At 34.6% G+C, this 13,489-nt stretch overlaps 1 long non-coding RNA gene across 1 annotated transcript; it reads right to left on the reverse strand.

Moving 5' to 3' along the window:
- Nucleotides 1-591: 591 nt before the first annotated feature.
- On the reverse strand, nucleotides 592-1,875 carry LOC147404822 (uncharacterized). The gene is made up of 3 exons (XR_015177260.1): nucleotides 1,680-1,875; nucleotides 1,544-1,602; nucleotides 592-1,412 (listed from the first exon to the last, which is right to left on the reverse strand). It is a non-coding gene; the product is annotated as an uncharacterized LOC147404822 (long non-coding RNA).
- Between the last annotated feature and the right edge of the window lie 11,614 nt (nucleotides 1,876-13,489).

The raw sequence follows: 13,489 nt of genomic DNA on the forward strand, positions 1-13,489 counted from the left end.
AACCGGCTGCATTGGTAAGAATCCATGGAAAAGGATCAAATTGCATTGCTTGTCTTGGAAACAGCAAAAAGTCTAGTTAATGAGAAATAGAAGTGCATTTACTTTGGAGTCACGATCCAGCATGGTGTCACGTTCCCATAGATAGGAACAGTGTCTACGTGGAACGCTTTGGTTGCTGCATGCATGACTTGGTTAAGAACCCGAGGTGTTTTAAACTCCAACTACAGCCTGCCACATAGACACTGTTCCTATTTTATAGGGATGGGACCAACTTTGTGGGGGTGATTTGGAATAAAACCATAACAGAATTACATTTAGTAGCATGGTTCAAAGTTTCATACCAAGATTAAAGCATTTTAATGATCTAAAGATCTAAAGAAATAAAATCAATGGGATGAAAACTATGAAAATCAATGCACTCAAGATTATTTCACTTTAAAGATTAAAGCATTTTAGTTCATTAAAATCAATGCACTCAAGATCTAAAGAAATAAAATAACACTATTTAATGAATATTCTTGACCATCACATATGAAAACTATACATTCAACACAACAACAGTTTATGAGCAAAAGAACTGCACACACCTGTTTTGAGAACATTCGGACAACCTATAGGATGAAATCCCTGCATCTTAAAAACCAAGTGTTATTAAAGTGAAATAATCCATGGGAGAGCTTCCATGGCAGCCATTTGTTTTCCATGGCATTACTAAGCTCACCACTTGCAGCCATTTGTTTTCCATACTCAACTATGCTCCATGACATCATGGTTATAGTGAAGGCCATAGGTAGTCCAAACTTCACTCTAGCATGTATAATTGGATCAATCCCTATGTATCATTATATGCCTCAGAATTGTTTACTCACTTGAGTGTTGGTATACTTAAAAGGAAAATAAGAAATTTTATTATTGAGGGAAGTAAAAGAACTTACAATGAAATACGTGACAGTAGAGAATATACATGAAGAATATGGTGACTAAATGTTATTGCATCTGCACAAAAGGGCCATGGTACCTGTACATATAGTTGATGAAATGTTTCTGCTTATTAATGGTCAACTCCTTTTATTTGGGCCATGGTACCTGTACATATACATGAAGACCATATCCAAAAGGGCTTCTACATCTGCAACTTGTTCCCTAGGATTGCTTATTGAAACAACCCCAACAAATAATTCAACAAAACTGCACCTTTTACTCTTGTAATCAGAATAACAATAACAAGCAAATAAATATGTAATAAAAAAGCTCTAAATCTCAATCTCTACAAACTCTAAAATGGAGTTTTGTGATTGATTCACCCTACATGTTGAATCCCTATTTGTGTCTGAGCTGTGCTGGTGCTACACTGCCACTAACTAGAAAATCGTCTTGAATGGGTTCTCCTACTTGGGCTCAATCCTCAATTACTGTGGGTGTCATAAAAGAACAATAATTAACAAAATATTACTGTATTAGAATGACACCATGACCCAAATCGAAAACACTAATAGTCAAGATACAGTTACGACCAAAAAAAAAAAAAGATATAGTTACTTACCCCCACAAGTCAGTAATGCTAACTTCAAGATCCGACTGGAACCAGTAATCATCATCAATCTACAAACAAAGCCGATATTAGTTAACAAACCAGGAGTGGGATTTTTAGCATGGTTTTGAGCCTTGTGTATCCTTACATTAGCTTTTGAGGGAAGGATCTTCTGAATTCGAGTGATGGAGTCTGGTGAGCTGAACGAATCAAAAGAAATATTCTGTCTATCTTGGTCTTGTCCCACCTTGGATAACACCCTTGTAGCTTGTACAGCTTCACTTTTATAGCATCTATTCTCCATAGACAAATCCTTTACTGTAGTCTACTTGACATTTATATCCTCAAGCGCTCTTGGTATTGACTGCAAGCACGTGAAACTTGAAACCATCAATTCCATTAAAGGAAGAGGGCTTAAACCCATATCTCAGTTGATTTGAAACATTGTGCAAAAGATTTATTTTGATGAATGCAATGTAGTTCAGTTATAGCATCTTAACTTAAACATGTTAATATGGTAACACAATATATCATCGTCATTTATGCCTTAACCCAAATATTGGGATCAGCAACATGAATCCTATTTGGATTTTTGACAACATGAAACATGCCAACTCAAGGTTGCAAAAAGTAACGAATTGTATATTCTCTTGCTCGGGTTTTGAAACCCTTGATGATCCAAAAACCATCCAACTCAACCTCAATTCGTCATCCACAGACAGATTGCTACAACATTCACCATTAAATTTCCATGGATGGACAATAAATCTAACAATCAAAATCCATTTAAAATAGATCACAATCTTCTCAATAGAGATGCTTATTTCAAATAATTCTTACTAAAATCACAATAAATAAATAAATGAAAAAAACTTACAGTTCTGTCAAATAGAGCGAGAGATTTGCAGCCGTTCGTGTTCGTGAGATGGAGTTACAGGGAGGAATAGGGTCCCGTTCGTGTTAATGTTCGTGCGAGAGAGAATGAGAGCGAAAGCCGTTTGTGCGAGGGTTTCAGCGATGAATAGGGCGAGAGAGAGAGAGAGAGAAACAGCAAGAGTGAATGAGAGAGTGACCCGTTCGTGCGAGGGAGAAAGAGCGAGAGTGTGAGAGAGAGAGTGAGAGCGAGTAAGAGAGAGAGTGAGAAGAGAGAGCCAGAGAGTTCTCTTCGAAGAGAGACATAACTCTCTGTTCTGTTCTCTCGGGTTTAAAGAGGATAAGGAGAAAGCACGAAATATATATAAATTAAGGGACGGCGTTGTAAAATTGTAAATTTTATAACATTCGTGTGAGATTAGATCTCGTCCGTCAGATTTCATTTTATCGAACGGTTAAAAAATGTTTGCCAATCCGTTAGCCAGCGAACGGGACCCATATATATATATATATATATATATATATATATATATATATATGTAGCTATTTTGTGAGCTGTTAAAGAGTCTGTGAATGCCTGAAGGGATAGTGCGTCATATCATCCAGAATGATGTACTATCCTGAGATGTACAGTAGAGACCACCAAACTCATACGTGGTATGGGACGCGTATGAGAGTGGAGTCACAACTAGAATCCGGGTTATTCCTCTCTATCTTTACCAGTAAACTTGTAATGTAAAGGTGGTCGTATATGAATGATTTGTATATTTGGGAATCACATGCACGCCTGATAGGCATAGACAAAGATGATTAGTCACTGATCACTAACAATTTATAGTAGTCGAACGTTCTGACACATCGAAAAAAGACCTATTGCTTACGGTCACGTCAAACGGCCAGCCTGAGCCGGATAAATGGTCCCGCAAGTATGGTAAACAGTGACCAGCCACAGAATCAAGAATTAATACTTTATTATGAAACATCATGTCCTGACTGGGAGCGATCCAGTCGTGAATCCCAACTCTCTAATTCCATTACTCCACCATTGTGTATTATGTATCTATTGTCTTATTTTGATATATAAAATGAAATGCATGTTTAATATTTCCACTTGATCAATTAGTCTTGTATAAAAAGAAAATGTGATAGTGAGTACTACTGATCGATGTAATGTGAGTTTTAAAACGTGTAGTTGCTCATCCCTGGCTAATGTACCAGTTAATCGTAGTTTCTTCTGTAAAACTTTACTTATTTTAAAATGATTCAGTACGTTTATTCATTTATGTTAGGAAAGGTTATCGATAGAAATTGTTTTCTTCCTTACTGGGTAACCATTGTTACTCACCCTTTCTTTATCTATTTTTTAGTTTCAGATTCGAAGCATGGCGAGACAGGTGTAGAAAACGAGTGAGAATCATTTAGTAGGTCAGATAGACTGCCAGAGTCTGTCACTTGGTGAGTATTGGGGCTATACCCCTAATGGTATCAGATTCGTTTAGCCGTATTATGGATTTTTTTTATATCGAGCGTTAGGACTTTTGTTAGAGTGAGGAAATAATTGTATAATTCTGTACTTTGTTATCCTTCCGCACTCTAATCTATCGTACGTTATTAGATGTATGTAGGCTTCCACTATTGTGATATTTTGTATGTACATATGCAAGATTGTATGTCGTTTATCAGGTGCAGGTTGAACGCCTTGGAATGCTAACATAAACAGATGGGACCATGCCGAAATTTCGATGCACCACCTTATGCCTCGAGATTTGACATGGGACTTTGTGTTAGCATTTGGCGGGGCATCACAATTGACGGGACTAGATTTTATTCATCCGAGAAGTTCACCTTAGGGTACTCTAGTTTTATTTGTGAAGAAGAAAGATGGGTCAATGAGGTTATGCATTGACTACCGAAAATCAAACCAGGTGACTATAAAGAGCAAGTATCTATTTCTTAAGATTAATGATTTGTTTGATCAATTGAAAGGTGTCAAATACTTCTGTAAGATTGATCTAAGATCTAGATACCATCAGCTGAAGATCAAAGAGGAAAATATTCTAAGACAACATTCAAGACACGATTAGGGAACTTCGAGTACCGAACGATGTCGTTTGGTCTGACTAATGCACCTACAATGTTTATGGACCTTATGTAGCGAGTGTTTTGGGATTACCTGAATGACTTCATTATTGTCTTCATTGACAATTTTCTTATCTACTCAAGAACATGAAGACCACCTAAATATCATACTTGACATATTGCGCAAGAAGAAACTTTACGCAAAATTGTCTAAATGTGAATTTTGGTTGGATAAGATAAAATTCTTGGGATATGTGGTTTTAAGGATGGGATATCTATGGACGCATCTAAGATTGAAACAATTACGAATTGGCAAAGACCAACTACAATTACTAAGATCAGGAGTTTTTTTGGACTTGTGGGATACTACCATAGATTTGTAGAAGACTTCCCCAAGATAGCTTCGTCACTAACAAAGTTAACACAAAATGGTATCACGTTTGAATGGATAGATAATTGTAAAGTAGCATTTTAAGGATTAAAAACTCGATTGAGTACGACACCAGTTTCGATAGTGTCTATGTCAAAAGAGAAATATGTCATTTATGTAGATGATTTTCACATGGAACTTGGTTGTGTGCTAATACAGGATGGTTGGGTGATTACTAATGTATCGAGATAGGTAAAGATCCACGAGAAGAATTATTCGATTCATGATTTAGAGTTGGTAGTTATAGTCCATGTACTCGAAATTTGGAGATACTATATGTATGAGGAGACATTTGAAGTATATTCTGATCACAAGAGCCTCAAATATTTGTTTAACAGAACGATTTGAATATGAAACAAAAGCGATGGATGGAATACTTGAAGAACTACGACTTCACATTACATTACCATCCTGATAAGACTAAGATGATGGAAAATGCATTATGTCACAAGAAAGATGGGGTGTTTGCTCATATAAGGACGGATGAATGAAGAGTGATAAAAATAATGACTAATTTTGCATTCAATATTCTCTCAAAAACAGATGAACAGAAGACTTATGTAATTCAAATAAGGATACAACCCCAAATCATTTCAAGAGTTATTGAGGCATAGAAGGTGGATAAAGAATGAGAAATATATCAAAAGAAAGACGAGGATATTGATAATTACTGTTGGAGAGTTGATGATGATGGTGTGTAAGGCTCAAGAAAAGACTTCAGGTTCCTCACAATACCTCGTTGAGGAAAAATATCATGAATGAAGCTTATAAGTCGTACTTTCCTATTCATCTAGGTGGCCAAGAATGAAAAAATACATTATTTAATATGTGAGTCGATATATGTGCCTTTTCATTAGGTAAAGGCTAAAAACAAGTGATGGGATCAATGCAGTATGGGTGATCGTGGATAGACTTACTAAATCTGCTCATTTCCTACCTATTAAGTTGACTTATACCGTAGATATATTGTGCATGATTGATATTTCAATGACAGTAAAGTTATATGAAGTCCTAGTTTCAATTCTATCTAATAAGGATCCACGTTTTACATCCCAATTTTGGCCAAGTTTTAAAGTTATTTTTGAACAAAGTTGAAGATGAGTACAACATTTCCCCCACAGACAGATGGACAGTCAGAACGAGTTATTCATATATTAGAGGATATGTTGAGGGGTTGTGTGCTAGATTTTGGAGGTAACTAAAAGAATCTTTTGGCATTAACCAAATTTGCCTATAACAATAGTTATCAATCTTACATAGGCATGACACCGTTTGAAGCGTTGTATGGTAGACCCTATAAATCACTAAATTTTTGGGCAAAAGTTGGGGACAATATTTTTTTGGGAGCTGACGTAGTTTTAGAAACCACCGAGAAGATTATAATCATCTAAGAGAGATTTTGGGTAGTATAATATAGACATAAGAGTTATACAGACCATTATAGACGATCACTGGAGTTTATTGTGGGTGATTTTGTGTTCTTGAGGATATCATCTAAAATAGAAAATAATAAATTTGGGATAAAGGGTAAACTGAAGCCAAGAAAAATAGGATCATTTGAGATCATAGAAATGATGGGCATGATTGCATACAAGTTAACTTTATTAGATCAGTTCGAGAGGATTCATAATGTGTTTCATGTGTCAATGTTGAGAAAATATACATTAGACCCTTTTTACGTTATAGACTAATAATCCTTGAATTTATAAGAAGACATATCATACTAAGAGGGGCCAATACAGATTCTTAATCGTAAGGAGAAGATGTTGAGATTGCAAGCTATCCCATTAGTGAAAGTACTTTTGACATCTCACAATGTCGAAGAAGCGACTTGGGAAAAAGAAACGGAGATGAGAGTGTGATTTCCATATCTATTTTTAGATTGAGGCGTATCTTAATTTTGAGGAAAAAATTTTCTTTTAGTGAGTGAGTTTGTAATCTCTTAGAAACTTATTGTGTATCTCGAGGAATTTTGATTAATGGTTAAGTTCGACCACTTAGAAATAATTTTTTTTAGAAAATGTTTATTGAAAATCCGAGAATACCATTTGCTTTGTTCAAAAAATTATCCAAAATAGAAAATAAGTTTGTAAAAAATGGAACACAAGACATAGACTTTTAAAAAAAAATAAAACTAATTTGAAATTAACATTTACATCCGTAAATCATTATAAATACTAAAGTTAGAAAAAATTTACAAAATGTTAATCTCTTCTCTTGACTGAAACTTAACCTTAGTCTTCCTAGAACTAAAAGCTTGATTCGAAGATTGTAAAGTGGGATTCAAGGCTCGAAGAAAGAAAAAAAAATTCATCTCATCAAAGGCTTCAGATTGATCCAAGAAAAAATACATTTTAGTCGAAGAACTTTTGAGATTAGATAAAAATGATCGCTTAGAGTCGATCATTCGTAGAAGACTCAATCAAGTAGGACCTCTTCTCTTATACCTTCTACTTACTAAAATCTTTATAGAAAGTAGTTTTATATCTTAGAACTCAATTAAGATTTCAATCTAGGGATGTTTTCTTCAAAAATCATACATGATTAGTTGATTAAACTTGTAAATATTATTTTAATAAATATAAACAAAGTAGTTACCATAGTATTTATGATTGTTATTATGTTTGAAAGACTTTAAAAAATATTCGGATAAATTTGGGGTAAAATCAAAGAAATTTTTTAAGAACAATTCGAGGTTGGTTCATCTCTGTCGATGGTATTGACAGCCACCGATAGGAATGACTAATGTCATCGATAAATTTTCAAAACTATTTCAGCGTTATATGTTTTTCAACTACACTTTATAAATTTGTTGACATAATAGTATAGATTTGTAAAAATACCCTCGGCCTATGGGTGCATATCCAATTTTGGGAGTCTCTACCTAGTTTAGGTCTAGGAACCATAAAATGACCTCGAATGGATTATGGGTTTGGAAAGGTGTTAGGCACCGAATCCAACCAATCAAAGTGATAGGTTTCTACTACAATCCAAGACTATCTTACAGTCAACAAGAGGACACTAAAATTAAACTAGGGGTCAAAGTCAAACCTAGAGTCAATTTGAGAAACTAAGGTCAAGGTTAAGGTCAAAACTACTTAGGTCAAACCTAAAGTCAACTAGAAGTATATGGTCAAAGGTCAAGGTAAAGCCAAATTGAGAATGTATAATACTAAAAAAATTACTAAGTCAACTCGTCGGAAATTTTGAAAAGTAAATTTATGAAAGCAAAAAAGAAAATTTGTCGCGCCTGAAGTGACTTCTCAAGTTGCCTATGTACCCCAAATATCTTTTGGGATCAAACCAAACATAATTCAAAAAAAACGCTTGAAATGTTGAAAAGATTATCGAATTCAAAGAGTTAACTTGGTGAGTTTTAAAATTCGATAAAAACGACTTAGACTATAAAAAATATTTTTTAATGTTTCAAAATATGGATTTTTGAAAAATGGGTTAACTGATTGAGTTTAAAAAAGACATTTTATCCATCGAGTTGACTCGACTAAAGTTAATAAAAACCAACTAACCTTAGTAGAGTGAAAATTTCTAATTTCCAAGGTCCCTTCAGAAAAAAGCTGAAATGCTTGAACGTTTTTGCATGAGGTTTGAAACACAACGTTGCGATGTGAGTCTTGTGAGCGGATTAGGGTTCGATAGCCCGAAGTTACCTCTTTTTCTTGTTATCGCATGCGAAAAGAAAAACATGAAAATTATGAGATTGATGTTTTGAGAGGAGTGGGTTGTGATTAGAATGTGATAAAGAAAATATTTGTGTATTGCTAAAACCAAATGTCGATGGGTGATTTAAATAGTATTGTTAGGGTACTAATAGAGCTGTTGTACAAAAATAAAAGGAGTCCGTGGGGGCTGCTAAAGGTATTAATGGAGCTGTTGTTTGACATGTTTACGAAAGGTTGGACGTAAAGAAGATGAAGTTAGAGAGTCATGATTTTGGGTTGAAACAAAAAGGTAGGGGAAGTGGCATAGGGGTTGTTAAGGATGAGACGAAGAAAATGAAAGGGTTGTGATAGAGGGGAAAAAGATGATTGAGGAGAAGGGGACTGAGGCTTAGCTAATCCACAGAAGAGAGCAAGAGAGTGAGATAAAAAATAGAATGACTATTTTAAGATGAGCATAAAGATGAGTGTTAATGGAGATGGTAAGTAGAAGCTATAGGATGAGATGGGGGACTATTGGATAAGAAGATGGCTTAAAGGGTTTAGTCGATTTTGGCGTGAAAATGATGAAGTGAAGGCGTGTTTATGAGACTAAGATAAAAAAATAAAATAAAAAGATTGGGAAGAAGAGAAGATGAAGGCCGAGGTTGCTGTGTGGCTATGCAAAGGGAGGCTGAGGGGTTTGTGATGAAATGAAAGAGGAAAAAAGGTACGCTATTCTCTCTTCTTGTTTTTTCGAACCTTCTTGTTGAATCTCTTCTCTTTTCCTTTTTTTTTTTGTCAATTTTCCCTTCTCCTCTATATTTTCTTTTTCGATTTGGATCTTAATTTTTTTCTCCTCTTTTTGTAATGTAGAGGGGTACTAATTTATAGAAAATGAGATAAGATTCCATGTGAGACCTATGAGGGCACCTCATCTTCATTTTATGTTTTGCACTCTAAATTGGAGTGTATTAAATAAAAAATTTGAAAACATCTAATTGATAAATATCAATACCCAATTAAGATTTAAAATTTTTGAAATTTGAATTTAAAGAGATTTTTTCAGGTTTGGATTAATTATAAAAAAATTTAATTTTCAAATTAGGGTTTCAATTTTTTCATTTTTTCATTTTGTGATCAAAATTTATCATTTTATGTGAGTTTTTTTTTTATCATTTTATGTGAAAAATTTGACATATCATGTGACTAAAATCATCATTTCATGTAAAAATTTATGATTTTTCCAAGCGTGGGATCTTTAAACCTTTTTAATTTGTATGAATGTTGTCGGAATATTTATTTTCTATCTCAAAATCATGTTCTCCTAGAAATCATGATTTCTAAGTAAAAGTCGAACATTTAAGGACATTTTGATTATTTTTGGAATTTTTCATAATTTTTATCAATTTTAGTCGTTAGACTCAAAATTTCATTTTGAGAACAATGATAGTACTTTTGAGACATTTCAGAGGTATGAGACATGCAAAGGGTATTTTCTTTAATTTATCAAATTTTTTTAATTTTGATGAGAAATTTTATTTGGTCATGATATGATTCTTTCTAAGTCTCAAGGTCATATTTTCTAGTGTTGTAGTATCTAGGTCATCTAAATGTGTACCTTCTTGAGCATAGTACTTGTTAGGTCTGAAAATACGTGCTTCGTACCATATCTAGTCCTAGAGGGGGGTGAATAGGATAATTAAAATTTATTTCGATTTATTCAATTTTAACTTAGATTGATAATTTGACTATGTGTTCTAAGTCATTCACCTAGTATCAATTTGGCACTTATGTCTCTAAAATGCATTTAATGAAAATACACTTGAAATTTAATCATTCATTTAATCATGTCATTCAATGACACATTCATATACGATTTACCTACTCGGCATTTTATGGCATCGCATGACATTCAAAACATTCAAGTGTAAATTGCAGAATTATAAACACATGCACAAAACATACGTCATCTAATGGATCGGCAATGTGCTTACATCCATTCTCATGGCAAGTCTCTAATTTACGATGCAATTGAAATTCTCTTAGAATCTAAACATTCATGGCATGACATACTTAGCATAGTATACATTCATAGCACACATTCATCTAAGTGTAAACTAATATAAGCATTTTCACAAACACGAGACAAGCATTTTATAGTGGTTCGGCAACGTGCCTACATCCACTCCAAAGGTTCCTACCTAGGAACTTGGTGTTCACTATCAAAAGGGTTTATGGTTCACCTCAAACCTTTTACATAAAAATTTTTATACATAGGCTAAATTCTAAAACCTTAAGATCGAGAGAACGTATTCTTTCGAAATTGTGAGTTTTGTTCCTCGGAAACTCACAAACCTCTACTCTTATCAAGAATCCTCGATTCTAATCAAGAGCTTGATTTTTTATGGTTGAACCAAGTAACCACATACATATGTTTTTAAAATTAAAAACAAAATCAAAGACTCACTCAACTTTATAAGATTTGTCAATGGAGATCTTGAGTTCTTCGAGTCATTGAGCTCACAAGTACGTCTCGACGGTTGGATCTTCCAATCAAGCTTTCGAGTTTGTCGACTACTTGTAATTACTCCTACCATCATCTCCTTTTTGCTTCTTGCTCCATGAATATACCAATGTGTGTGCAAGGTAACGTTTGATGGCGGAGAGGGATCAAATGAGAAGTCTAGGAATGTTGAAGGGTTCACCTAAGTTAGACTCTCATGAAAGTAGAGAAGACATTCAAAATCTGGAGAGAGGAGAGGCAATCATTTCTAGGGTTGATCCAAAGGAAGGGCAAAGGGTTAAAACGATTTTCAATGAAGTTTGAGCCCTTCCATTATTAGAGAGAGGGTTAAAAGTATGTAGAAATAGAGGATTTACTTCTCTCAAGCTTTAACCAACCTAAATGAATGAGTTGGAATTGTTATATATGAGAAGAGAGCAAATTCGTGGCTCAACGGTCATAAATATGACCGTTTGAGCGCTTGCTGTCTGTGGCACCGTCAGCCACAAGTGAGGCACATCAGTAAATTACCAAAATGCCCCCGTAGAGTGTTTTGATCATAACTTTCAAACGGTAGTTCCGTTTTGTATGCCGTTCGGGGAGCTGATAGATATTACTATTTAGAACATCCACAAATTTCCACAAAGGGGTGGGCCATGATAAAAATGGGTAAAATGGTCAAAATACCTTTTTTATCATTTCTGATCAAAACGAGCTTTCGAGAAGTCCGATGTCGAAACGGTTCGAAGGTGTGCTAGAATTTACTTATATAATGACACCTATAAAGTACCAAGGACAGAAAATGATTTTAAGATGGTCAAATCTTTAATGTCCCCTCTATATCCATATTTGATTCCCGAAAGGTCCGATGAGCGAACGGGTCGACCTATCAATCATCTAAGTGTTGGAGAATGGTATTAGGTAGTCTCATTACCTCTTAGGCTTTGTGCACACATGGGAGATTTTTGTCAAGGCGTGTACGGTTGAGCAGTTTTAACGGAGTCTTCATATGTCTTCAATGGCAAATCGATCCGACACTCAACATGTGTCTCGGGATTGACAAAATATGGAACTTACAATCTCCCCCTTTGTCAATTACGAGACAAAATCCTAAATAGACCAAAAAGGCTGGGAAACATTCCTGGAATGACCAACACAACTTACATCCGATTAGAATCTTACAAAAGTGTTTAAAATTAAAAACATAAGATTCTAACTGTTTTACTCCCCCTTTGGTACTGCTCCCCCTGAATAATTTACCTATAAAATTAAACTGAAACAAGACACACGAGTGGAAAGTACATTCTCCCCCTTTTTGTCAGTATTTGACAAAGGGCGTAATCAACCCAATGTCGATACAAAATGTATACCCAATAAACACAGGGGAATAGTACACATGCAATCAATTAGTATGACTATCAGAGCGAAATGCATGATGGAAGCAAACAAGGACATGCCAAAAAAATAAAACTATGAGGCATAGGCATGGCATGTTGATTGGCACAAAGAAAATATAACTAAATAAAGCAGTGTCAGACTATGCATAGAAGCGTGCATAATTTAAATGATATGCCAATAATTGATCAAATGCACACAAAACATAACAAAATGTTTTACTATTAAGCATTGGCATGGCATGATAAACGACATATAAAAATATTACTCAATGACTTATGATTGTAATATGCCAACATGTGCAAAATAATAGAAGATATGCAAATGAGCGATCGAATGCACACGTGACAGTTGTAAATGATGTTACTATGAAGGGACAACTGTATGAAGAATAAATGCCAAAATGATTTAACTATTGAAATATTGGCATAATATGCAAGCAAGATAATAAAGTTTGCAAATAAAAGTATAGCAGTTGTAGCATAATAAACGTGTGAGCAGATTTAAAGAATTACCAATTTGAATACTCACACGAGGCAGTTAAATGCATGAATTGTGCCACGTGACCACATTTGGTTATTATGCTCACCAAGTAATTAAAATATGAGAAATATTTGTAAAAGAATCAAGTTTGGGAGCCTAAGAGTGGAACAAAATATATTTGCCACTTTCGACTCAAATTTGGTGGACCAACGGAGTTCCGTGGTACACACAAGCATCCGGTCAATTTTTGACTCGGAACAAGGAGGCTTGAAATCCTCGAATATACTAATAGACACACAAAAATGATTTTCGCTCAAGATTTACAAGGTTGATGTGAAAACTGAGAATCAAAGATTGTCCAACATATGTATGTTTACTTGGGCAATGGTTGACAGGACGCAATGAGGCTCCATCATCCTTAAATGGTCACATTTTAAGAACAGTGTGAGGATATATGTATCCAAATTTACCAATAAACAACATGTTCTTGAAATAAGATGGATTTCTGGATAATGTGGCCACACTAACTCCGACAA

Source organism: Akebia trifoliata, chromosome 4, assembly GCF_017979445.1.
Source record: "Akebia trifoliata isolate Shusen 1 chromosome 4, ASM1797944v1, whole genome shotgun sequence".
Classification (NCBI taxonomy): Eukaryota; Viridiplantae; Streptophyta; class Magnoliopsida; order Ranunculales; family Lardizabalaceae; genus Akebia; species Akebia trifoliata.